This window comes from Vipera berus (assembly GCF_964194415.1).
Source record: "Vipera berus genome assembly, chromosome: 3".
Taxonomy (NCBI): domain Eukaryota; kingdom Metazoa; phylum Chordata; class Lepidosauria; order Squamata; family Viperidae; genus Vipera; species Vipera berus.
Window position 1 is genome coordinate 188,119,004 of NC_138204.1, and position 27,578 is coordinate 188,146,581.

The 27,578-nt window shown below is 39.8% G+C and overlaps 1 protein-coding gene and 1 long non-coding RNA gene across 3 annotated transcripts in view; one reads left to right on the top strand and one right to left on the bottom strand.

Moving 5' to 3' along the window:
* Nucleotides 1-24,813, bottom strand: part of LOC308666447 — a 44,634-nt gene extending 19,821 nt beyond the window's left edge. The window contains exons 1-4 of the long non-coding RNA XR_014026132.1: nt 24,800-24,813; nt 24,038-24,635; nt 20,958-21,090; nt 7,669-7,757 (exon numbers count right to left, since the gene is read on the bottom strand). This is a non-coding gene — a long non-coding RNA (uncharacterized lncRNA). The remainder of the gene's footprint in view (nt 1-7,668; nt 7,758-20,957; nt 21,091-24,037; nt 24,636-24,799) is intronic.
* Nucleotides 24,308-27,578, top strand: part of WWP1 (WW domain containing E3 ubiquitin protein ligase 1) — a 68,051-nt gene continuing 64,780 nt past the window's right edge. For both annotated transcript variants that reach the window (XM_081325290.1, XM_081325291.1), the window contains exon 1: nt 24,308-24,521. The gene's annotated coding sequence lies outside the window, so the exon portion shown is untranslated. The remainder of the gene's footprint in view (nt 24,522-27,578) is intronic.

Sequence of the window (27,578 nt, forward strand, 5' to 3'; positions counted from 1 at the left end):
GGAGAAGACAGAGGTTAGTCAGATATGCTACTCTGATATTCCCACCTTGGGGTCTAGGACAACTTGCTGCAGCCAACTCGCCAAGGCCATCTCACTGAGGCCAACTTGCCGTAGCCAACTAGCGGTAGGACAACTCACTGCAGGACAAATCCACGCGGGATAGCTCAATGGAATAAATGTTATCTGCTACTGTTTCATCGACATTATTTCCATTTTTGTCAAAGGAAATAATATTGAAGAAATAGTGGCAGATAACATTTATCACGTTGTGTTATCCTGCATGGAATTGTCCTGGGGTGAGTTGGCTACGGCAAGATTGCTGCAGTGAGTTGGCCGTGGTGAGTTGTCCCATTCCACCCACCATGGCTGAGCTGAGGGGAGGCAGGAAAGGAAGCAAAAGGAGAGTGCTTTGAAAATGGCAGGATAGGCTGGGGGAAGACAGCTAGTTTGGGGTAGTGGTTAAGGAACTGGCCTAGAAATCAGGAGACTATAGGTTCTGATCCTGCCTTAGGCATGAAAGCTGGCCAGATGACTTTGGGCCAGTTACTCTCTCTCAGACCAACACACCTCACAGGATTATTGTTGTGGGGAAAGTGACTAGAGGAAGGAATATTAGGTATGTTTGCTCTCTTCATTTAGAAAGTAATAAAGGTGGGCTAAAAATCAAATAAGTAAATCATACTTGGATCATAATCCTTACTCCTGACATTATAACAGCAAAGAACAAGCTTACAAACCAGAACATCAGTGGTATGAGAAGAGGGAAGAAAAGCAAAAGCACCGGAAACCAGTGGGCTGGTTTACTGATTATGGGGTGTGTGTGTGTGTGTGTGTGTGTGTGTGTGTGTGTTAATACACACCAGTCTTGCAAAAAAACATTGAGTTTAAATCTCCCATCCCTGTGCAATTGCTGAGGACAAAAATTAAAATGCTAACAAGGTCAACTTATGCTTCTCAATTTACATAATTAATGTTCTAGCCACATGAAATAGTTCAGTTTCTTCACTTACTGAAGTAGTGCCCCTTTCGAAAGACAAGTGCAAATTAAATAAGAAAGATCCCTATGATCAGTCTTGTTTGAAAGAATGAAATATTAACACATATACAGTAATGGCGCAATATCTGGGAAAATACCATAATATTGACTATCATGTGGTGTAGTTTATGTCATTGGTAGGCAATCCATTACTTTAAACTATATGCAGCTTCACACTATTTGTCTGGCCATAGTCCACCCCTCCTCATTTACACTGCCAAAACTGGGAAGAGACAAGCAAATTTTCAGCAACACATTTTTTCAGTTGGGTCTCTGAATGAAAATAAGGTGAAAAATATGTATAATATATACACTGTGAACTAGAACTTGGGAAGATTCTTCTAAGGTTAAAGCCTGTTTTTTAAAAATATATGTCTATGGATATGTGATTTCTGGCCCTTGTAATTTCCTTACCTGGCAATGGATAAGAAGGAAAGCTGAAGAAAGAGACAGAAGGGCTAATTCTGGCTGCACAAGACTGAGCCCTAAGAACAAATGGATATAAAGCCAGAGTTAAGAAGACAGCAACAGACACACAAGTTCCCACTGCAAAGAAGCTGAAGAAACAATGGGCCACTTTGTCAGTTGCTGCAAGAAGATTGTACAAGATGATTGCAAACAATGGCATGATATAGTAGCAACAATAATTCAATAGCGTATCTTCAAGAAATGCTCCTTGCCTGCAAGCAACAACTGGTGGGACCACAAAACAGACAAAGTATCAGAAAACCAAAAAGCAAAAAAGCAGACAAGTATCTGCCACACAACACTCCAGAATTAATTGTTAATAAGAAAGACAAAAAAATCTGGATAGTGGACATTGCAATAGCTGGACACAGCAGAAAAGAAGAGAGAGAACTGAGAAAAAAAATCACAAAATGTGCAAACAGAACAAGTGTGACAAAAGAAAACAAAGGTAGTACAAATAGTAATAATAGGTGCCTTGGGTGCAAATCTAAAGCACCTGGAACACCACTTGAATAACATTGGTATTGACAAAATCACCATCAATTACAAAAGGCAGCTTTATTTGGAACAGCTTGCATCCTATGACACTACCTTTAACAACAGCATCTGTTTATCCCAGGTACTTGGGAAGAACACAATAGGTGGATAAAAATGACAAATCAAGTCTTAAATATCTGGCTGATTGTGTGACCAACCACAATAATAATAGCACCTCTATGACTTGTAGGATCTTGGTTAGGACCCTAAACATCTAGCCAATCCAATTGTGATATTAATTTGAAGGTATAATGGGCAAAACTCCAATAATTCCATTCCAACTCTCCTTTCTGTAAGAGGCTGTGACCATTCTAAGGACATTGAATATACACAGTTTGACAGCATGACTGTAGTTTGAATATTTCTCTATTTGTTCTTTCTATAGCAAACTTTGAAATTCTCCGTTTGCTCTTCTCCACTCTAATGTACTTTGGCAACCTAAGTTACAAATCCTCACCCAAGTGGCCTCAACCCTGGCAATAAAGAAGTCACAGGCCTTCTGTGCTGCTGTCAAAAAGGGTTGTTTTCCTACAGCATGCCTTGTGCTATAGGAAATGTGCTGAAGAGATCACTTGGCATTACATGCCGGTATGTCATGAAGTTCCAAACAACTGGCCAAGCGGGATAATGTTTTCCTAGCCTGACCCTATCAATTTCTTCCTATGCAGTTTTCAAAAACACTGACAGCAGGAAGAATCTGAGCTGAAAAAAGGGTTGTGACCCAAGCCTTTTTATTCAGAAGTCTAAGCCTTATGGAGAAAAACGTGCTTGAGAGTTCCTGACAGCAAGCCTGAACATTCTTTGGAATTTTTTTTCAGACTCCCTTTGATGCAAGCCAGTGTCTTCTGGATGAATCTGAGTGAATCTAGCTTTCAGCGAGTGAATGTCATTTTCAAGGATCCCTCACTCCAAAGGGGCACATGCTAAATGCCAACTTCAGAAACTGTGTGGAATATTCACCACAAGAAAACGTGATATTATTTAAACAATGTGAAGATGCCTTGTTAGGATTGGAGATCCTTCTCTGAGTGAACAGACCTGCAGTGCCAGAGGCCCAGAGAATTTTTACCAGTAGCTGTTTTCTTTCTTGTTTCAGCCTTGAGAATGAAACATATGTATATTAATTGATACAATCCATCTTTCTTTCTGATAATGCAGACTAAATTTTACACCTCCTGGCTGGAGAATCTGGTATGCTAGATTATATGACCTGTTTGGTCAGGATCTGGCAGACCATTTTCTCAAGCAGGACTAATTATTAATTACTCAGCTATAGCCTTGAACCATGATTTGGATACTTTATTTCAGACTTTTGCAGCAAGGAAATAACGTTTTGAATGTTTGAGTCACATTTGGGGAAAAGTATATATATTTGCCCACACAGCAAAACTGCATTGTCACACATTAGTTGCAATTTGGTTTCATATTGGCATAGTGTACCTTGCCAAGCTAATCATTTGGCTTGTAAACTACATCTAGCTAAGTTTGGTTTATTCAACAAATTATAGTTAAACAAATCAGGGATTTCTGTGGATCTTAGCAACATGGAGGCTATGGATGCCAAAATGCCTGCTGCATCTTATGATGGCACTTAGAATCTCTGGCAGGTGATGAATTCAACCTAACTTCAAAGCCAGTCATAATTGCAGTCTCTTGTATTCTAACTGCTGAGATAGCAGTAACCTGAAAATGCTACCTTAAAGAATCTCAGGTGAACATGGCCCACAGTAAGATCCTCACATTATATATTTTACACAATAATAGAATGCAACAAAGAAATCTGAGCACGTCTGGTAGTGAGAGCTCTATTTTCCCCAAAAGGGTTGGCTATAGCAGGGGTGTCAAACTCACAGCATCGTGTGATGTGTCATGATGTATTGCGACTTTTTCTCCCTTGCCAGAGTTGGGGTGGGTGTGGCTTCCACATGACACATCCAGCCCATGGGCCGGCAGTTTGACACCCCTGGTCTTTAGAATACTTTCTTTTTATTTCTCCAAATATGAAGGGATAAAGCTTGGTATATTATTCAAACAGTGTTTCCAAAATTGAAGAACATTTTTAAAAGAAACCAAAAATAATCATTCCAGCCCAGCCATGTACAAATCTACACACAAAATGCCCAGAATGAGTTCATATTAAATATAGAAATACAAAATGTGATATGTTCTGATTACTGAACTAACAGAAAACTCTATCAATGTGCTTGCAATAGTTTGAAATTCTTTTTTAAAAATGTAGCAATACATAAAACAAGCCAGTGATGTTTGCTTCATTATTATTATCTATGATGGAAAGAGTGATATGACTCTCTAACCAACACAAAAAAATATAGAAAATTGTTTTCTGCTGAAATCCACAGTAATGATAGATTTATAGATATAAATTTCAGTATCCTTAAAGAAGATTTTTCCAATCTTGACACAGATGTTTTAGTAAAATTCCCAGAAGATCAAGTGAACATTCTGAGAATCCTAAGAATTGCATTTAAAACATCTGGAGGAAGTCAGGTTGGGAAAATCTTCTCTCTGCTTTATAAAGTTAGTAAATTTAGGTTAGCTTGTCAACAATTTATCAAACATTGTAACAGGAATTTAGGATTATTTTCCAGGAGGATTCACAACAAAACACTTGAAAAAAACTAACAACTGCATAGCTTTTGTTCTTTGAAGACTAAACTCTCTTGCTCCATGCTTTTAAAATGATTTTAAAATCCTACAATTCTTTGCCATTTGAGGGCCTGTTGCTTGGAAAGCACACGTGGATGTAAGAAGTATGAGGGGTGCTTTACAGGGTATTTTCAAACATTTGAGCAAACTAAAATCTCTTCAGCACCACCACCATTTATAGTTTTAAGCCATTCATTTCTCTGCTAAACTCAAAATTCAAAGAATTCCAAATAAGACAATGAGTACACTTCCAACTAATAAAACAGGAGGCTGTAAAAATAAAAAGCGTGCAAACACTGTCCCCTTTTCTCAGTTCATGCCCTATTTGATGTTTGAGGCTTTGTAAAAAGACTAATTGTAAAAAGAAGTAGCTATAAAGTCAGCAGAGTAGCATATCACTGCTAAAAAGTAATTTTCTAAAACCTTAATGTGTACGTGGCTGAGTAGAAGGATCTAGAAGTTGGAAGGTGGGTTACACCAGGACTTCTAACATGGGGAAATTCCAATAGCTCTGTAAAGTTCCACTGGAAACATGCAAATTCTGATTATCTATAGGTGGCCAGCAGAAATGGGTTCAGGTGCTGGACAGAATGGAAAGTTTGAGGGTGTATTGGGGGTATAGAATTTTTTCCCAAAGGTCAATGTAAGGGTAATTTTGGAATCTGGAAAAGGGAGATGTTGGAAGCATGACAAATATGAAAAAAATAGTTTAGGATCCAATCTAGATTGGTCACCGGGACCAGAGATTTAGTCTTCAGAACTTTCAAGATCATACTGGAGCCCATCCTCAGGGAAATTCTCTCACACCAGAAAATGTGTCGCACTGAGGTTGGACTCTAGCACAAGTCCAAAAAGTTGGAAGAGAAAACCTCTGGTCTCAGTGACTGATCAAGATTGGATCCTGCAATATTATCCTGGGACATGTATATTTGCCTTTATTCGTGAGAGATAGTTTAGCCATATTTCTTATGTGAGCCCTCCTTCCATCAACTGGGGATTCTATAAGAAAATAATTTAAACAACTCATGGAGACTTTGTCTTAGTGTACTCACTCATAAAAGAAGGGTGCAATTTCATATCTAGCTTGCAAAATTTTCAGTTCTTTGTCCTGGCATTCAATCTTTCTTCCTTAGTTATGCCCTACTATTAAAAGCAGAAATTGTAAAGCAGTTGTAGAGGCAAGATTGAAATGGTAAGTGCTTAGAGGCCTCAAACATCTCTAAGAAACCCTGTATGCCTACATATCATAGCTCTACTTCTTGCTTTGATGAGGCAACTTGGTTGTTTGTGTGCCACCAACAAAGGAAATAGGGCTCCTAGGACTTGTGTAACTTACTGGCAACTATAAGGAAACATGATCAAAAGGAAATTTAATGTATTCTATAGCACTATTTCTTTGTCTTGTAGTATTGAGAAATTTGACTGGAGAAATCAACGCCTCCTCTTTTATGAGAGAATAGAGAAATTACTCAAGAAGTAAATAGAACTGAGCCTTTTTAAAAAAAAATCAAGAGTATGTTAGGCATTTTTCTTAACTTCAAGGATTTACACACAAAACAATCAGTGGGTAAATAAACATATAGTTAGTAAATCACACTGCATCTTAGAAGAACCTCCAATAATAAAAAGTAAAAGTTAAAGGTTTGAGGAGATCTTTAGATGATGGTAATCATCTCCTACTTAAAAGCAATGCTATATAAAGATGCCAGTTTGCATCTTTAAATTTACACACAAGGACAGAATTTGTATAAAGGTAATAACCACCAGAGACAACACATTATTTTGAAATGAACAAAAAGAACAAAAAGAAGAAAAAGTATGAAAGTCAACATAGTTTTTAATTAACTTCATCTTTTTTTACTACGCATGTGCCTTTCTGTCCATTTGCTACTTGGAAATCCTTTTTTATGAGAAATCCACATTTAGGTTGGAGAAGGATCTTAGCTCTCTTTTTTCTTCTACTGGATCCCCAGCCCCTAGCTTCATGTTTCTCTTGTACCTACTGGAAAGCTTCTTTCAGTTTCCAAAAGAAGAAAAGGTTTCCCACCTGGAAAGAAAGGAGATGTGGGACATCTCGCATTTATCTTCAGAAACACCCCTCCAAAGATGGGCATAAGTATAGTGTGTGTGTTTTGTACTTCCTGTCTTGGGAACAGCTGTTAATCTTGTGAATGCTGGATGGCATCATAATTAAAGTGTTACAGATCACGTAATAATCAGAACATGTGTAACTTCTGTGAACAAGTGTCAGCCTTCCCAGGTAGACCTTTCCAGTCAGGAAATATGACTGGATGAATAATTTTGTAAGGCTTAACAGACTTTTCCAAGTAGTGCAAGTTATCCTGCCATCTCTTTTATAGCCTGAGAAGTTAGGGAGGATCCCTTCTGAGAGTCTCTTTCCATGAATTAGCAGTTGCAGGGGGAAGGGTAGGGAAGGGAAGTAAGTATTAGCTGCATACCTGAATTATGAAATGAACAACTGGAATATCCGAACTTGGAAAATAAATAGAACCAGAAAATAATAATCAGAAAACATTATTTTTTATTTATTGATTTTATTTATTTCTCTCTCTCTCTTTAAAAAGTTGATATTGAAAGGTAAAGTTTCTTCTAATCACTGGCAGGAATCTGTTCCAAAGGACTGAGGCGGCCAATGAGGAAACGTTTCAGAGATTCCATTGTATGGCAACATTTAAGGACTGCACCCACCCTATTAACCTAGTTAGATAGGCAAGTACTCTCAGGGAAAGGCAGTCCCACAAGTACACCTGGCCCTGTGCCATGCATGGTTTTATATAACAAGCAGCTTGAATCGTACTCAGAAAACAACTGGAAGTGCAGCTTATGAAACAAAGGTGTGAACTGTGGAACACTCACAGCTGAGTGTGCAGCAGGACACCACCTACATCCAAATATTATCCACAAGTGCAACTAATGCTGTCTTAGTATTATAGCGTCACCTGAATCTTAAGTGAAAAAGATTCACTTCACACAAGGCCCTCTGTAGTTGGGAGATGTAAATCTGTCTTCCATTTTTGGAAAGTATATTCTAAAAATGAAAAGATAAAGCAATATGTTTTACATGGTGTAGATTTAATGACAAGTTGAAGAACTGAATTAATTAATTAAGTTTAAGAATTGAATTAATCCCATGTTGATACTAAATTGATATAAGGATTTTGTTGTGTTTTCCTTTGTTACATTCATTCTATTTTTTATAATATGTGCAACATTTCTTTTATTGTAGAACCATTTTTGTTTTTTTTATTTTGCAGCTGTTTGCATTTCAATATTTATCATTATTTTTAAAGTATTAATTATTATTGATAAAAGGATCCTCTTGTTTTAGAACAATGTCTGGCAACAGTCAAGAAGCAATTCAAACCTTTTAATGATAGAAAAAAATCTTAGCAGATGGTTAATATATTAAAGGTAAAGGTTCCCCCGCACATGCGTGCTAGTCGTTTCCAACTCTAGGGACCGGTGCTCATCTCCCTTTCAAAGCCGAAGAGCCAGCGCTTGTCCGATGACGTCTCCGTGGTCATGTGGCCGGCATGACTAGACGCCAAAGGCGCATGGAACGCTGTTACCTTCCCACCGTAGTGGTCCCTATTTTTCTACTTGCATTTTTATGTGCTTTTGAACTGCTAGGTTGGCAGACGCTGGGACGAGTAACAGGCGCTCACTGTTACGCGGCACTCGGGATTCGACCCGCCAAACTGCCAACCATCTGATCGACAAGCTCAGCGTCCTAACCCACTGAGCCACCGCGTCCGGGTTAATATATTAGGCATATCCAATTGATTATAATCATAATTATGCCACTCAGACAAGATTAACAGCCTCAGTGGCTTAAAACTAAAACTCACCACAACTTCAAGCTTCAGCACATAGGTAAGTGGTTGTATGGTAAAAAAAAGAAAGCGGAAGAGGAATATTTACCATTTAATGATTTGGCTTCAAATTCTTCTGTTCTTTTATGATTTTTGTTGTTCTTGGCTTAGTCTGTCTCCCTAATTTATTTCTGCTGTGCATTTTCAATTGCAACCAACTGTTGGAAAGTTTTAAAAGTTGCATCAATATTGTGACTGCAGAAAACAACAGAGAAACAGTTTTGTTTCTTTCCCTCCTTCAGACTGTCTTTCCTCACTTGCATCTAGCTGTGGCACAAAAATGCCTTGCCAGCTTGTTTTCTCTGCCACGACCCCATGAGATTGCCTTCGTCTGATTCCCCTGAACATACTTGAGGCAGCCTTAAGCTACCCTAAGCCATAGCTGCATCACAACAGTTCTCCTCCCCTGCTTAGAACAATGCAACTTTGCCATAAAAGGTAAAGGTAAAGGTTCCCCCGCACATGCGTGCTAGTCGTTTCCGACTCTAGGGGCCGGTGCTCATCTCCGTTTCATAGCCTAAGAGCCAGCGCTTGTCCGAGGACGTCTCCGTGGTCATGTGGCCGGCATGACTAGACGCCAAAGGCGCACGGAACGCTGTTACCTTCCCACCGTAGTGGTCCCTATTTTTCTACTTGCATTTTTACGTGCTTTCGAACTGCTAGGTGGGCAGAAGCTGGGATGAGTAACAGGCGCTCACTCTGCCATAGATGCAATCCAACGTACTTCACCAACTATTCTGGCTGTGATGTAGTCAGGTTAGCTTCATAAAGTGAGATCAGACTGGTACTTCTAAGCCCCCTTAGAATGGTGAAAGCATAGATTCTACTCCTCTGTCTCATGAGCACTGGCTTCCAGGACAATTCTCCTTGGGCAGCATGAGAGTCCAGTTGTAAATCAGCATTCCTGATTGAGGATTCAGAAACTTGGAAAGTCTGAACAGGAGCTGACCAGCAGTTGGTTTGGTGATGGGTGGTAGGGAGTTTGCCCAGTGAAGTGTGAGAGAGGTTACCTTCTTTGCTGCTGCATAATGCAGTCCTACCCATGTCTACCTTCTAATGTTCAGACTATTTCTGGATACCAATTTAATACTGGAAGAGTATTGCTGAATGCTTTTGAATATAAGGTTAAGACCGTTGAAGTTTAAGAAGGATGATCTGGGGTGTATAAAAAAGCCAGTTTGGTTCAGTGGTTAAGGCACCAGGCTAGAAAGAAGCAGACTGTGAGTTCTAGTCTGGCTTTAGCCATGAAAGCCAGCTGGATGACTTTGGGCCAGTCACTCTCTCTCAGCTCAACCCACCTCAGAGGGTTGCTGTTGTGGGGGAAAATAGGAGGAGAAAGATGTGTTGGATATGTTTGCCACCTTGGGTTACTTGTAAAAATAATAAAGACAGAATATAAATAAGTAAGTAAGAAAGAACATGTTCCAGCAGGTGTACCATCCTGAGCTCTTCAGTTCCCACCCTTGCCGTGTTAAGCTGGATAGAATTTTTCCTGCAGTTGAGGATTCAGACTCTGTTCGAAGGGTGGGAAACAAAGTGACTTACAGAGTTATGGAAAGGAATGGATTATGAAAGGACCCTGACACATTCCTTGACCATTTCTTACCTAAACAAGGGTAGGATTAATGCACTTCAGCCATTAACATTTATTTAAGCTGTTCTCCTCTGATAAGATTTTTAAGGCAAGGCCATTTTCATCAAGTGGAATGAGAACAGGTGTTGTTGTTTTTTTTTGAAAAGCAGAATGATAGCTTTGTCAACATTAACTGGAGGCTTTGCAAGAGACAAAATGCATGTTGTGCCTGAGCATTTCAGTCTGTTGTTTTGAAGAGGTATGTGTGCCTTCCTGACTTCCCCTGATACAGCCTCTACAAATAAAAGTAAAATTTATGTCATGTGAACATTCTGAAACTTTCATAAAACAGGAAATGATTAGCCATTTCATTCAGACATCAGCATTTTCCTTTCTGTTTTTTGTTAATCTGCACACTTCCTTCTTTTCCTGTGAACAGTATATTATTGCAATAAAGAACATATAATCTGCAGTGAAGACTTCCTTTAAAAAAACAACAACCCCCCCCCATACACAATGGATTTGTGACAGTCTGCCAGTTTCCTAAACTGGGAACAGAAACCTTCCCTCTGCTCCTATTGTTGGTCTTTTTAACCTGGTATTTGAACTGGTCATACTGGTTTGATGGGAATGTCCATTTACTGTCTATGTTGTAGAAGAGATCACGAAATAGTGCCGTGATCACCAGCATCTCAGTTTGGGACATGGCTATTTAAGCGTAAGTCTTATTGAATTCATTCCTCTCCTTTCCCCTCCCCTTCCCTCTCTCCTCTTCTCTCTCTCCCTCCCTTCCTCCCTCTTCCTCTCTCTTTCTCTCACACACATTTTCTTTTACCCCATTCCCCGAACATTTTAGGAGTAAGCTACAGTTATCTTTTATCATTTTAATAACAACAGATATCAACCAATAAATAGTACTGATGTGTGAATTACTTTCCATGTGTTGGTGAGTGTGACCTATGGATGTGGGATTGTCTCTAGGCCTTGATTATTATTATTTTTTAAAGAAAGCTGGGGAGATAAAGGAGGGCAATAAAATAAATACCCTTAACCTGATGATTACCAGACAGGTTGGGAGTTTAGCCAGGGGGTAGAGGATTAAGGAGGCTGATTTCACAATTCATTTAAGCACCACTTTTAGGGGACAAGCAAAACTGAAGCTTGAAATGTATGACATAGTTTATAGTGAAACTTTAAAATATAACAAATATTGAAATATAACTTAATTAGCATATGGTCTATTTGCAGCCCTGTAAAATATGACTCACTGGAGAAGAGCCTAATGCTGGGAAAGATTGAGGGCAATAGAAGAAGGGGACGACAGAGAATGAGGTGGCTGGATGGAATCACTGAAGCAGTAGGTGTGAGCTTAAATGGATTCCAGAAGATGGTAGAGGACAGGAAGGCCTGGAGGAACGTTGTCCATAGGGTCGCGATGGGTCGGACATGACTTCGCAACTAACAACAACAAAAATATGACAACAAATGGTGGCAAGGCTCAAATGAAGCAAAAGCCTTTCCAAGCAAATTGTTTTTCAAAGTTACTGGTCAGTCTAAAAGTGCATCCTAGGGCCTGCCAATGAAACTGATGCTGGAGATAATCAGCTGAGATTACAAGACATAGCCATTATTAGCCTTAGGAATTGTCAAGCTTTTTATCTGGAGGGCCCTTTTAGAGAGCCAGAGCAGTGTAGCGATGAGCACATTGGACAAGATTCATAAAGTTCAAGTCCACTTTCAGCCAAGGAAGCCCGCTGGATGACCTTGAGTCAAGTATTCTCTCTCAGATAAATGTGGGCATTTAGTGTAGAGGAAAATTGGAGAAGGGATTGTTATGCCCAGGGATTGGGCATAAGAAAGAACAAGATCAAGGGCATTCTATCTATCAACTGTAGAAAATATTGGATTTTAGCATTCCACTGGAATAAAATTCTATGTTGCAAATTGGTCATTTGGAGGCTGTTTGCCAAGGTTATTGTATCCCTGTTGAAACTGTAAACACCGGATGTGTTATCATTGAGAATCCAACCAAGGCTTTTCTATTCCTTGGAGGAAAAGTTCAAACTATTCATCTTCCCTCATTTTTCTCTCACTGCATTGTATGTCCATAATGATTCCCCCCTCCCACTCCATTATTATGAGTATCCCAGTAGAGAGAAGTCTGAGATAAAATTTAAAATACTAAAGAAAATTGGGGGATTACATTTTTTTACATTGTACTGTATTTTAATGCCTCCATCTAATCATTTAAATATTTTGAGCTAAGGATTACTTTGTGGCAATAAGAGTTGAAAAATGTGAGTATTTCAGTAGGAGCTGTGGTGGCACAGTGATGAGAATGTGGTATTGCAGACTAACTCTGCTCACTGCCAGGAGTTTCATCCTGACCATCTCAAGGTTAATTCAGCCTTCCATACTTACATACCAAGGGTGGTAAAATGAAGACCCAGATTGTTGGGGGCAATATGCTGACTTGCCAGCCACTTACGTGGAATGATCCCCTCCCCCCACCCACCCCCGGCCGGTCTGGAAAGCTGGAAAGTTGTGGAACTCTGATTTACATGAAATAACAGGGTAACATTGTCTATTGGTTTAAGCTTTCATACTACCAATATGCTGATGATATCCAATTATATATCTTGACCCATTCCACCCAAGTGTTAATGTCAATATTCTAACCCAGAGTGAAAGCTGTTCATGTCTGTATGAGAAAGAACATACTCAATCCCAAGCCTGGTAAGACTAAATGGCTGTGATGATGATTTGGGTCCCTTGGATCTGAGGTTTTTTCATGTCTGGTCTTTGATGGGGTTGCTATGCAATCTGGGTCTTTTCCTGGACTCATAGGCTCCTGCTCAAGCAGCAAGTGGTAACTGTAATCAGGGAGGCCTTTATAGAGGTTACACCTTTTCCTAGAGTTGGAGGCCTTTCGGACAGTCACTCACAACCTAATCATCTCTTGACTGGATTACTGCAGTGTGTTGTACATGAGGCTATTCTTGAAGTTATAACTGATCCAGAATGGAGCATTATAGGCACTGGTGGATGCCCCACATTATGCCCATGCATCATCATTGCTTTGAGAAGTACAATGGTTTTCAATTGGTTTCCAAGTACAATTCACAATGCTGGTTATTGCTTATAAAACTCTACATTGCATAGGCTTTGATTATCTGAGGGACCATCTATCTCTTAGACTTAGAGCAATAATGTCAAACTCACAACGTCATGTGATGTCGCATAACGTTTTGGGACGGTTTTGCCATTGCCAGCAATGAGGTGGGTGCAGCTTCCGCATGATGCATCCGGCCCGTGGGCCGGCAGTTTCACACCCCTGACTTAGAGAGACTCCCAGTGAGATCAAGCAGTATGAGTGTGCTCCAGATTCCTTCAATCAAACAATGTCACATATGAGGATTTGGTATGTTCTATGTGTGCATAAGATATTCCACTCATTTTCTGTATGTTTACTCAAAAGTAAGACCTATTAAGTTAAATTAAAATTACCCCAGGGAAATACACAAAAAATGTAGCCTTAAAGTCATGTTAAACCACATTTATTTCAAGCTAACTGGATTCTTTAATGTCCAGTTTTTAACAAGAAACAGGTTGTTTTATTTAAAGGTATATCTTTTTAATTCTCTAACACAGGGGTGTCAAACTGCCGGCCCGTGGGCCGGGTGCGTCACAACAAAACCGCGCCCACCCCATTGCCGGCAATGGGGAAAAAGCTCCGATACGTTGCGCAACGTCACATGACGTCGCGAGTTTGACACCCCTGCTCTAACATATGTTGTCTCAGATACTGAAGACTATTACTATGTTTTGTGACTGATATCATTCTGAAAACTCAAAATGATTGTTTGCTTTTATTGGCCAGAAACTAGAAATCCTTACAGTATTTACATATTTAACAGTATCACCTTCATTCTGCCTGCCAGGTGTTTCTATTCAGTGCCCCAATTGTAATGACTCATTCATAAAACCTTGAAGCTTGTTCCAAAATGTTGTTTATGTGAAGGCTGAAGTGGCACAACTCATTCCAAATTGCCTGGGTTCTCCTTCTTTAAGTTCCACACCCAGAACTGAATTACTCTGAAGAATCCACTTCAGACTAGCACACCAGAAACTTAAAATGTACAAAAAAATAAAATAAAAAATCATTGAACTCTTTCTATCATATCTGCTGAGTCCTCACTAGTTTTCAGCAATTTTATGTGATATTTCAAAAAACGAAAAAATAAGAATAAATTCTCTAGTTTGGGGAGAAATAAGTGCTGGCATTTAGCCTAAACACATTCTAATTCAATTTTTGCCAGAGTTCTTCACTCTGAGGGTCCTCTTTTTTTTCTGGATGACATCAAGTAGTGAAATGGACCCAGACAGCACCTCCACCTAACACAGGGGTGTCAAACTCAATTTCACGGAGGGCCGCATCAGCATGGCGGTTGCCCTCAGGGGGCTGGGTGGGTATGGCCAGGGTGGGCGTGGCCTACTGAGTGGGCGTGGCTAGAGCGCATATGGCCTACTGGGTGAGCGTGGCCAGCTCTACATCGTTCGCATCAAGGGTGGCTATGGGGGCCTGGGCAGGAGTGGGACAGATCTGAGGGTCTCTGGCAAAAGGAGGGTCTCTGGGCCAGGGCCAAGGCAGAGGGGGCCGTTCCCTCACTGTTTCCAGGATGGCTTCGTGGGTCACATGAAACCACTTTGCGGGCCGGATCCAGCCCCCGGGCCTTGTGTTTGACATGTCTGACCTAACAGATGGGAAAAAAATAAATAGGAATAGAAGAGAGGAGGAGGAAGAAGTTATGGGACCCTACCTATCTATTTTAGATAGCAAAATGTCTTGAGCCAGCTGCAACAAAAGCAGTGCAATGCAGACCTCTTCTCAAAAATACATGGTGCATGTTGACTGGACATCCAGTTCTGTCATAATATAGTTTACAATTACAGATTCAGATCCTGAAGACTCAAAATATTTTAATACACCCTGCATAACACAAGGAGTAGGAGCTAGCAAAATACCATTCAATCCAACTGAATTCAGCGCAGAACAAGTGAAGTTTAACTTTAATAGGCTAACAGAGATAAGTAATAATTTACTTGTGGCACCTCAAGTACCTAAACATATTCTGTTTCCAGTTCAACATTTCAGAGTTTTTTTTAAAGTTCACTCAGGGACTGAGCCATATTAAATCAGCCTATTAAAAACAGTAGATCATTTTGGATCATAGATAAATGATTGTGTTCTTTTAGGGAATATAGTGATTAATATTACTTGCCTAGCTATTTGATGGTAATATAGTATCAGCAACAATAACAATACTAAAGTTTAGGTAATTCAAAAAACTAATACATCAGATTTGGCACCAGATGCTCATTTTTGAGTATAAGGAGAGAAGGCAGAAAAATGTCCTCTTGTTCTGTTTTTCATGCCCCACATAGTTTAATCTATTTTTTTTCTGAGCTAAAAGCCATTTATATGTTGCAATTTTCCTTTATTTTTTCAATACCAAAGGATCTCAATGAGTAAAATCAACCCTGCAGAATAAATTGGCAGTTGTAAAAACAAACAGATATTTCGCATGCTGTATAATGAAAATTATGTGCTCTACAATTGAGTGATTTTAACTTCTTAGATAACTAGCTTAGTCTCTTTCATTAGAAAATACCAATACACAGTGCTTTTTTTGTAAAAAGTTTTGCTTCCATGCCAGCCACCTTTCTTTCCTCTTGCTTTGCCTCGTTTTAGCCTCACACACACTCCACCTTCTGTAAGGGAAGGCAAAAGCTCACTCACCCTCTTGTGAAAGATGCCTACATGTTTATCCGTCTCCCACCACCACCATCAGCTTCTACACCACATGGTCTGACCCAGCCAATCAAGCCACACTCTGGCTGTGGTCCTCCGGTGCCTCATGGCTCCTCCTAGAGGAGGCAGAGAGTGCTGGAGGGGACCCGGTTCGCACCGTACCACCAGTGGGGCATTTTCAAAAGCAAACGAGGATAGGAAGGGCAACAACAGGAAAAGAACGCAACTCTGGAAAATCCGTTGAAAAAAAGGTGCCGGAACTCCATTCTGGTGCGTTCTATGACAAAAAAAGCCCTGCCAATACAAGTACAGAACCAAATACAAATATTTTTGACTGACAACTTAATTGATAATTCAGTTAACATGTTGGCCACCTTCTGCAAAAAAGGCAGATTCCAAGTGGGGAATCAATAGTATAAGCATGTAAATATCATGCAGTAAACCTTTGATTTTATGTGCCACTTGTGTGGAGGAACTCCATTAAAAATAATTATCCATTAAATTGGAATTCATAAATGACCAACTAATAGCATCAATTTACACCAATTGCAAAATTTTGTATTTATCTCAACTGTATAATTAAATATTATGTAAGTACAGGTAGTTTTTGACTTATGACCACAATTGAGTCCAAAATTTCCATTACTAAATGAAACGGTTATTGAGTTTTGCTCCATTTTATGACTTTTTTTTATAAATGAATCTTTATTTACATTTCGTGTTAAAAACACACCATACACCAACAAAGACAAAAAAAAACATTTACAATATACAAAAAATGAAGAAATCAAAAAATTGAAAACCATTTCAAAAATTTCACATTATATCTACTTCTAAACTAACAATTATATTCCACTCATTAAGTCTCTTATAACCATTCAACTCCAAAGCTTATTCATTAACAAAGACTATATCACTTCATTTTTGACCAACCTCCAAGCCACCCTCATTTCTTTAATCTTTTATCCATCCAAATATCCCATTTATTCCATGATAGAAATGCTGGTGTCTCTTCTTTACCCTTCAACTTCTTGGTCAATGTGTCTGCTTCTGCACAATCAAGTATTCTCCTAATTATAACTTCATCCGGCGGGGTATGATTTGCCTTCCAAAATTGAGCATACCCCATCCTTGCCGCCGTTATGACTTTTCTTCCCATAATTATTAAGTGAATCCCTGCAGTTGTTAAGTTACTGTAGTAACACAGTTGATAACTGAATCTGGCTTCCCCACTGACACTGCTTGTCAGAAGGTTGCAAAAGGTTAGGACATGAATGACCCCAGGACACTGCAATTGTCATAAATATAAGCCAGTTGCCAAGTGTCTGAATTTTGATCACGTGACAATGGGGTGTGTGAAAAATGGTCATACATCACTTTTTTCAGTGCCATTGTAATGGTCACTGAATGAGTGGTTGTAAGTTGAGGACTACCTATACCACATTTTATACAATTATGCAAAAGACATTTATTGAACAAGTGACACAAATTATATAAATTTTTTTGGATAGCTTTAGAAATAAAGGACTATCTCCATTATTTGGAGGTGAAGTCTGAACAAAAATGTCTGTGGTATCTGAAGACTGCTGAGTAAGATTCTGCATATCTACGTTTTACTGTAACAAAACACTGCTGTAACTCTGCTGGGAAGTTAATCTTGGTTACTGCTCTGAAAAAAATATTGAACTGAAAAAACAAAGGAAAATTTCAACATATGAGGTTTTTAGCTCAGAAAAAAATAGACTAAACTATGTGTGGCATGAAAAACAGAACAAGAGGACATTTCTGCCTTTTCTCCTTATACTCAAAAATAAGCATCATCTAATGAAGCTGAATAACGGGAGATTTGGAAAGACAAAATGAAGTTCTTTGTCATACTGCATATAATCAAATTATGCAATTCACTATCCAGAAGCTGTAGTAATGGACACCAACTTGGATGGCTTGATAAAAGAATTATGCTAGTATTTCTTCCTGATCTCAGCATTCCTCTGGATCTCGCAGCCTCCTTGCTCACCAGATTTGGTTCTACTTGCATCATAATAGAGTACTTACAGGCAAAACAGTGTGGAATGTGGAATAAAAAGTGATAAAAATGTTGCTACTTTAATAATGCTGAAATATTTCTTATTATAATAGATGCTCTGATCATAACATTTTATCCTTTTTAATAAATTTATACTATGCTCTGTCTTTGTCCTTATTTGCTACCATTTTTGGCTGGCCGACCTCGGTGCTCTTTATTTGTTTGGATTTATGCATTACCTTTCTTCCAGGAGCTCAATCCTTGGACATAACAATCTCTTCTCCAGTTTTCCTCTACAATAATGTCCACATTTATCTGAGAGAGAATACTTGGCTCAAGGTCATCCACTGAGCTTCCTGAGCTGAGAGTAGAACTTTCTGATCCTTGTCCAGGGTCTTCACCACTACACTGCACTGACTCTCTAAAAAAGCCCTCCAGATAAAAAGCTTGAGAATTCTTAACAATGGCTATGTTTGTAATCTCAGTAGATTATCTCCAGTATCAGAAGCTTGTTTCCCAATACCAGTTGCTTGGGGTGGGGTGGGGTGGGGTGGGAATACTGCACTATATGCTTAATTTTAGATCCAATCAATTAAGAATTGTCATCTGATAGGACTACAAAAAAGGGCCTTCTTGGTGGTGGCCCCTTCTTTATGGAATATAGTTCCCTGAGGTATGGTTGGTACATTTCCACTGTTGCTTTTCTGAAAGGCAAAAAAATAAAAAAAAATGGTTTTGTTAAGAGGGCCTGGGACCATGAATGTAAAAAGAGCCTATCAAGTGGTTGATTTCAGTGTGTGTTGCTGCTGGCGGGGAGGTTCTTTTAATGGGTTTTATTATATGGTGGATTTTTTAAAAAAATGTAAGCCACCTGGAGTCACCTATGTGTGAGTTGGGTGGCTATATAAATTTGTTATAAATAAATGACTTATTTGTATTATTTTCATAAGCTTTTTGCTGGCAATTGTCAGAACTAAATTCTGAACTTGACAGGCCACTGGTGTGATTTTAAATTCTTACAGATGTTCTACAGCTATTTATGAAATGCTTGAATGGAGATTAATTACCTGAAAGGAACCAGAATTTGAGAGCTACATTTGTTGTGTTACTTGTCTTGGGAAAATTATTAATGTAGGTTGTGGGATATAAACACCAAACTAAAAAAATTCTGGAAATGCCTTACCAAAAGCGATTCATAATGTTTGACATTTGCAGCCCTTGTCTATTGCAAACAGGATCAAATGCAATACCAGCAGTTATATGCCAGTTTTCTTTGTATTACTTGCTCTCGTTTGTTTTATTTAGGACCTTTGTATTGTTTTATAAACATATTAACTCTACACATAATGAACCACATCTGCCCAATTAGAACCAGACTTCCAGCATGTAATATACTGCAGTCCAGTTCGTAATAATTTACGTTATGCAGTAATTACCTTATATATTAATAATTTATATCCCACTTTATATTCCATGGTTGTTTTTCCCCTCCCATTTTATCTTCAAAAGTCTTTTTCCATGAATTCAAATGAAAGGCAGATAAAGTGCTAACTCTCCCCCCCTCAAAAAAAGAAAAAAAGAAAAAAAAGAATGAGGGTTATATTTGAGTTCTTGGTTGTTTTTATTTCTAAGCTGCTTAATCATTACCTATTTCTAAAACAGAGACATTCCATATTACTTCTTGTAAATGTTTAATTTTCAAAAGAAAGAAAACAACAAAAAACAATATGGCAAAATGTTAGATATTATTTCTCTCTCTGAAATCATGATTGTCACTTTAATCTACTTTTATCAGCCTTATTGCTTTAGTCAATTTTTAGCTTTTGGGGAGTACTGAATTCTAATTCTAAATCTTCAGAAAAGGCAGAAACATAGCTTTTTAAAAATATGTTCACAAATCTTTTAACAGATTATTTGGATTGCAGTATCCTGCTGACTAGCAGTTTTTCATTCTACTTTTCAAGTAAGGTTAGATGAAATCCCATCGTGAAGAAATTAAATGTGGCTTGATTTATGGTTTGGCATATAACTTTTATGGCATCTCAAGGTCAATTTACAAAGAAAGAGTACTACATGAAGCAGATTATATTTCCTTGTAGTGTAATGAAAAGATAAAGCCCTGCTGAGAATATGAGTCCCAGCAACATGGTCTTCTAACTTTATCCTTCTCATATTGCATGCTGGGATAATTAGTCACAGCAATTTACAACAGCATGAAAACTGAAAAAAGTTCAAAAATAAAGTTGAATTTACTTTTATTTTTGTCAACTGTAACTGTCCTTTAAAACCATCATTCTCTGTTCTAGATAGCCAGATAAATGTGAAGAGATAGGCTGAAATTGCCCAAAGAAAAGTACTAGTAAGGAAAGACAGAGGATAATTAGTGATAGATTAATTGTATCATTTTCATGACTAAATTATATTCATTTTACATAGATGTAATGTGTGGAATGTGATGTTATGCTGTTTGTCTTGATTTTGTGTAGTTTCCCCCATCTCTCTGCAGACATATATGTGCTTAGTGCTATGCTGACATTAGCTACTACTGAGAAATGACTGCATATTTTACAGACAGTCTGCTATTTAGTTGGCTACCATTTTTTTCCTTTGGACTGAACATGCATGGCAGTGGTGCTGCATCTGTGTTTGGCATAACAGCTATTTATCCTAAATATGCTCAGCCTTTCCTAGCCAAAATTGAACCTATTGGAGAAATAATGAAATTGCCACAGCAGAAGAAAGGATTGTAAAAATGGCAGAATCTGCAAAAATGGAGAAATTCACTTGTTTGGTGACAAGATAAAAACTTTTTTGAAAGACTGGAAATCTTATAAAAACATGTTGGAAAAAAATGAATTTATGACTTATGGCTTTGAAGATTAAGAAAGATACAGAATGAGGGGATTTGTAAAATATTTAAGAGGGAAGAGGGACAATAAACTCACAATTATCTGTTTAAAAGAAGGCCAGAAGTCATTTCTATACTGTATTTCTTAACTTTAATTTTCTTTTTTTCTTGCATTCTTTTGTTTTTCTTGTTCTTTCTTCTTTTGATGAATCTTTTATTATATGGATATTCTTAATAGACATAAACAAAACAAAGTTAAAAAAAATGGAATCCACTAGGAGGATTTGTGGTTGTGGAAGACTGATGCAAGTTTCTCATCCTATCTAAGTGCTGAAGTATCTTTTTTCCTATGTCTAGAGTAGGGGTCCCCAACCTCCGGTCCGTGGACCAGTACCGGGCCTAGGCATGCCAGCAACCGGTCTGCACAAACAAGGAAAGCCCCATCCACAGGATTCAGGCAGCACACAAAACCACGCCCCCTCCAGTCTGTGGAAAAATCTCTCTCCAGGTAACCGGTCCCTGGTGCCCAAAAGGTTGGGGACCTCTGGTCTAGAGCATAGATGAGCCTATGAGAGATGGGCAAAAGAAATCCATAGCTTGGTTCTCAGCTGCAGTGGTCTAATGGAAAGGCCTCTGACTGCGAACTGCAGGCCAGAGCTCCATTCTCAGCTGCAGAATGAAGCTGCTCCTTGGCCGCAGAAGAAGTGGGCTGGCTGGGCAGGGCTGTCAGTGCTGCCGCTGCAAGGTGACTGGAAAAGACACCCACCCACCGGAAATAAGACCTGGTGCCTCTTTTGGAGGCAAAAATAAAGAAATAAGACCAGGTCTTATTTTCAGGGAAACACAATATATCTCTCTGTATCATTCTATCCTTATAAATCACCTTTGCTTCCATCCCATCCATCACTTTGTATACTGTATTTTATTCTTTACACTTATGATCTCTCCCTTTCTGAATTCCATCCAACCACGATATTTACGTCCTCTTAATCTATTCACTTTTGTTTTACATATTAGATTTGCAAGTGTATCTCATTCACTCTCTGAATTGTATGACCAACCATACCAGCATAGTTTTTGTACTGGTTAATCACATCTTCATGACCCTTTTTATTTCTTCTTGTTTCAGCGAACACATTTTTTTAGTAACCCACTGTTTCTGGATACACATGTTAAATGTCTCACATCTATTTAACAAAGGGAACAGAAACAAATTCCCATACAGCAGGGCTTTTCAACCAGTGGTACGGGTACCACCTGTGGTACATTGTCACCTGGCAGGTGGTACGCGACCATCCTAGAAAAGTGGTAGTCGGGGAGGAGAATGAGCTGAACCTGTGGCAGCACCACACAAGACTGAGCGAGAGATGGCTGGAGCTGCAGGGCTGTCAGGGCTCAGCGCTGATCCCGGCGCTTCTGCTGAGCTCAGAAGAAGCACTGATCAGCTGGAATGTTGCAGCATCTCCAGGGTCTTGTGATTTACATTCAGATGCTTGGCAACTGATTCATATTTATGACGGTCAGTGTCCCAGGGTGATGTGAAATGACCAAAACCTGCTGCAACCACCCAGCAGAGGGGGAAAAAATAAAAACCACCCCCTCCCTACCCGACCCCCACTGCCAATCCTCAACAGAAATGCTCACAACAATGAAAACCTCGGACAGGAGGAAGAGTGCCGCCGGGCGGGCAGGCAGGGAGGGCACTTTTTTCAGTGCCATTGTAACTTCGAACAGTCATTAAGCAAACTGTTGTAAGTTGAGGATTACCTCTACTTCATCACTGTTTTCCTTTTTTTTTTTGGTCATCAAGTTTTTGACACCTTGTTAGGTGACTGGTGGTACTCGGATGTTGCCATATCCTAAAAGTGGTACAATGGGTGAAAAGGTTGAAAAGCCCTGTCATACAGAACCATTTTTGCCTTAGACTTCTTTCTTCTTTCCTTTGCTTCCATGTCTATATTTTCTTAAGTTCCACTCCTGATAAAATAATGATCTGTCCCACATTCACACCCTTTTATCATCCTTGCACCCTATACTAAGACTTTGCCCAAAGGATACTTATATTATTCTGTGCATTTTGGGATCCCTATTCAGGACTCTGCAAGCTCCATCCCATCAATCAGGAGGTATATGCAATATACGCAGTGTACAGATACACATTCAGGATGTCTGGTACCCAAATACTTTTGATGATGGACTAAGTGTTACTGTTTCAATGGTCTATCACTGTTTCAGTGGTCAAGATCAGAGGTCCGCAACCTTTTCGGCACCAGGGACCAGTTCCGTGGAGAAAGGTATTTCCACGGACTGGAGAGTGCGTGGTTTTGTGTGCTGCCCGCATCTCGCGGATGGGGCTTTGCTTGTTTGTGCAGACCGGTTGCTGGCATGCTGTGGCCCGGTACTGGTTCACAGACCAGGGGCTGGGGACCCCTAGTCTAGATAGTATTCCTCACTCTTTGTCTATCTGCTTCTTGCTACATAGCTTAATCTTATGTTTGAGTAAAGTGTCATATTTATCCCAAAGCTCCTTAAGATTCCCTCCCCCCCACCGCCACAGATTAGGCCAGAAAAAAACCTGTGGTCTTAATATTAATATATGGTATTAGATATATAGATATATATTATCTATCTACTATATATAATATAATCTAAGGCAAGAGGTGGGATTCAAATATGTGAACAACAGGTTCTCTTGTGTGGATGCTGCTTCCGGAAGCCCACCGGTTCTGCTGAACTGGTGCAAACCGGCTGAATCCCACCACTGATCTAAGGTAACTATTAGGTAAACGATTTAGACAAAAATATTTAGCCTGCCTTGCAACTAAGTTCAATTAATTTTATTTTGTTCAGTAGGCTTATTCACAGGTATTTATACAAAGTGTAGCAATTCACTTTCTTATTGTATACACATTGCAGACTTGAGACCTACCTAACAGATCATCCGATCAACTGGTTGAATCATGTAGATCTATCAAATAAATATTAATTAATTAAATAATACGTCGCCCTAAAAGGGCACGGCCAATCGCTACTTCCCAATTTTCCCAGTTAAATTGTTGGCAACTGTCCCTCCTCAATTTCTTCTCACTTGGTTCAGTCCAGGGCTGTACCGGGGAAGGGCGAGATATTAATGTTACCCGGCCACAAGTGTTCACTTTCGGATGTCACCCCCTTTACCTTTTAGAAGTAGTGGTTTGGTCCATGACCTCTGCTCCAGCGGGGAGCAGTAAATCAAGCGGCTGCTTTTCGCACTGGCAACTTGCATCTCATCTTCAGTTCCTTGGCTCGAGGCGGCTGGCGCGCGCGCGTGCGCGTGCGCATTCTTTCTCGCTTGCCCTGAGGTCTCGTTACATTTCCCCCCCGCTTCGGTCGCGTTGGGCTTGCCTTCGCCTTCTCGTCCCCTTCCTCGACGGTTGAGACGCGCGCCGCCAGGGGCAGACGGGAGCCCGAGCGCGAGAGCGCGCTCTCCTCCTAGGAGAGGCTCCGATGCCGCTGCTGTGAGATGGCATCATTTTGCTGCGCTGGGGCGGCAGCGGCGCTAAAGGCGGCAGTGCCGACGGTTGGCAGCGGTGCCGAAGGTTGAGGAGACAGCCCTCTTGTCAGAGAAAGGGGGCGGCGGCGGTGGGGGCGGCACTACCTCGCAGCTGGGCTCTGAGCCACGGTAAGCCTGAGCGAGTGAGAGGAGAAGCAGCCCTTCAGCCAGCTTGACTCTTTGACAAATAAACAGGCTGCGTAGCCGCGCTGCCGTCTCGCCCCGGCTGTTCCTGGCGGGGGCCTGAGAGAGAGAGACAGGAAGGGTGGGAAAAAAGGCGTGCGATTGCTTCTTTTGAGGGTCGCGGTTAGGGAAGGAGCTCTTCGTGCCCCTCGGGTACCCCCCCCCTCAGTTCCGTGGCGTCCCGGCTGAACAAATGGAGAAGAGAGCGAGATCTGTCCTCTTACTTTTTCCCTGCCCAGCTTGTTCAAGGGCAGGGGTCGGCAACCTCGGCTCTTTTATGACTCGTGGACTTCAACTCCCAGAATTCCTGAGCCAGCATAGCTGGCTCAGGAATTCTGGGAGTTGAAGTCCACGAGTCATAAAAGAGCCGAGGTTGCCGACCCCTGTTCAAGGGAAACCTGGAGGGCAGAGGCCGGTTGCCAGCACCTTTTTTTTCAGACCCGACTCGCTCCTTGGCCTGGTGTCACCTTGTTTATTCGTTTTTTTGGTCTTTTAACTGCCCGGGAGGGAGGGGGTAAGGGTAAGGCGGGCCGTGGGAGACGAGCCGGGTTGAGGGCTGAACCTTGAACCCCGTTAGCAGCGTTGATTGGCAGAGGCGTAGGGTGCCCTGGGAAGCATTTGGTCAGACAGGGGTGACTTATTTCTGGATCCAAAGGGCAGGGGAAAAGTGGCTCCATGTTTATATTCGTTTATATTTATTCCTGGGAAGGAGGTGGTGTGGAAAAGGAGTCTCTCACTTTAGGATGACTTGCTTTTAACTCTGCAGCGTCTCTCGTGCCTGATTGCTCCGTGCAACCCCCCCCTCCCCGCTCTTTGCCCAAAATACTGCATACAGTAATACTGCTTTTCTCCCAAGTGTAGAGCGTGTTGTTGCTAAAATGATGAACGCCTGGAATTGGTTGGTTATATCTGACCAAAATATTCCCCATTTCCACGCATACTTGGACAGATGTTTCTTGCAGTTGACTAGATAATGCAGATGTTTATTTGAAAATAGTTCCCCAAGTAAGTCCCCCCACTTGCTTTCAATTGAAAGTCCATGTGATGTAGCATTGATTGAAATGGTGGAAAAAGTGTTATGCAATAAGTTTTAATAGCATTCTTCTGAAACCCGAATAATGAAGTCTTGATATTAAAATCTTATTTAAAGTGAAGTTGACTTATGTTGTCGCATTAGTGTTCTGAAATGGGTTGATGGATATTAGTATTCAAGTCATGCTTCATTCTTCTTTATGTAATTGTTTGATGTTGAAGTTTCTTTATTAAATAAACTTTTTATCTGTGTCTTTTTATCAATCACTATAATGTGATATAAGGTTTTCCACTAAGGCTTACTTTGCTGAAGAATATCTACTATATTTTGGCATAATGTATCCTATGTTTTTTTGGCAGATTAGTGTCTAATCTTTTTATGTTCAGATCTAACCTACAATATTGATTTGATTTTTAATGTTTTATAACTATATATAGGCCATCTCACTCTTCATTAACAGGCTATAATTGCCATAGTTTTGTTTTTATCACTATTAAACATAAAAATATTGTTTCCTCCAGCTTGCCATCTCTGTAGCATCCGATTTCTCAGTTTAAAAAGACAAAAAATAATAATTTATGAAATACCGCTAATTTAGCTGGTAATTTACCTTAATAAATAAGTTGAGATAAGGATCAAGTTAGCTCCTACCCACTTTCTGTGCTATATATGATTGATTTACTATTCTTTAACAGGAACTAACCAAGTAAAGTTTTCCATTACTGGGAGCAAAACTAAGTACCTTTAGCAGGATTTATTTCCATTTCAACATGTATAAAAGCTGGTGGCAAGTGATACTTCAAAAAAGCAAGAAAAATATGTAATTTTAAAAGGTACAGATGAATTCAAGTCAAGCTCAGTTAGTAGTGATTACATGACTATTTGTTAGGCTTTCTTGGCAATTGTTCGGAAGTGGTTTGTTTTTGTCTTCTTTTGGGATTTTTTTTTACTTCCCCTTCTAAGGCTTTTCTTAAAATCAGATTTATAGCTAAATGTTATCTGAGACCCAGAGAGCCTTGCCATAAGAACATATATCTTGTTAGTATCCATGTTAATGTATTACAGTGCAACATGGTATATTACTTGTAAACATCAACTGAAACATAATATAGTGGCTAATTGCAGTTTAGTATCCTTATAACTAAGGGATGCAGTGGTTCAGTGGGTTAGGACGCTGAGCTTGTCGATCAGATGGTTGGCAGTTTGGCGGGTTGAATCCCGAGTGCCGCGTAACAGAGTGAGCGCCTGTTACTCGTCCCAGCTTCTGCCAACCTAGCAGTTCAAAAGCACGTAAAAATGCAAGTAGAAAAATAGGGACCACTACGGTGGGAAGGTAACAGCGTTCCGTGCGCCTTTGGCATCTAGTCATGCCGGCCACATGACCATGGAGACGTCTTCATACAAGTGCTGGCTCTTCGGCTTTTTAACGGAGATGAGCACCGGCCCCTAGAGTTGGAAACGACTAGCACACATGTGCGGGGGAACCTTTACCTTACCTTTTATCCTTATAACTACAGTGGTGACATATTACTCTCATTGAACTAAATAGAGTATATTATCAAGTTAATTGTATTATATGCTTGGAAACTAAAAAAAACCCTAGCATTTATCTTGGAAGTGTTAAAATAGCATTACTGATTTTTATTTTCTGAGCATAATTCAAAACACTAATAGAGATGAGATAGATTTTAATAGATGTGGGAAATTAGAGAAGTTGCTACTGTCTACGTAATAGTTCTGCAGAACTCAGAAATTATTGCTAATAAGACAAAATGAAGCAAGCAGGATTTGAATGTAATTGTTCTGTTCAAATGTTGGTACTTTTGATAGCCTTTTCAAATTATAGATCTAAATATTAATAAACACAAGCACAAGCGTTTGGATATTTAAGCAACATCATTTCTTATGCAATTCTTAATCAAAGGATCTTAATACTGTACTTCCACAGAATTTCATGAAGATCAGGTTCA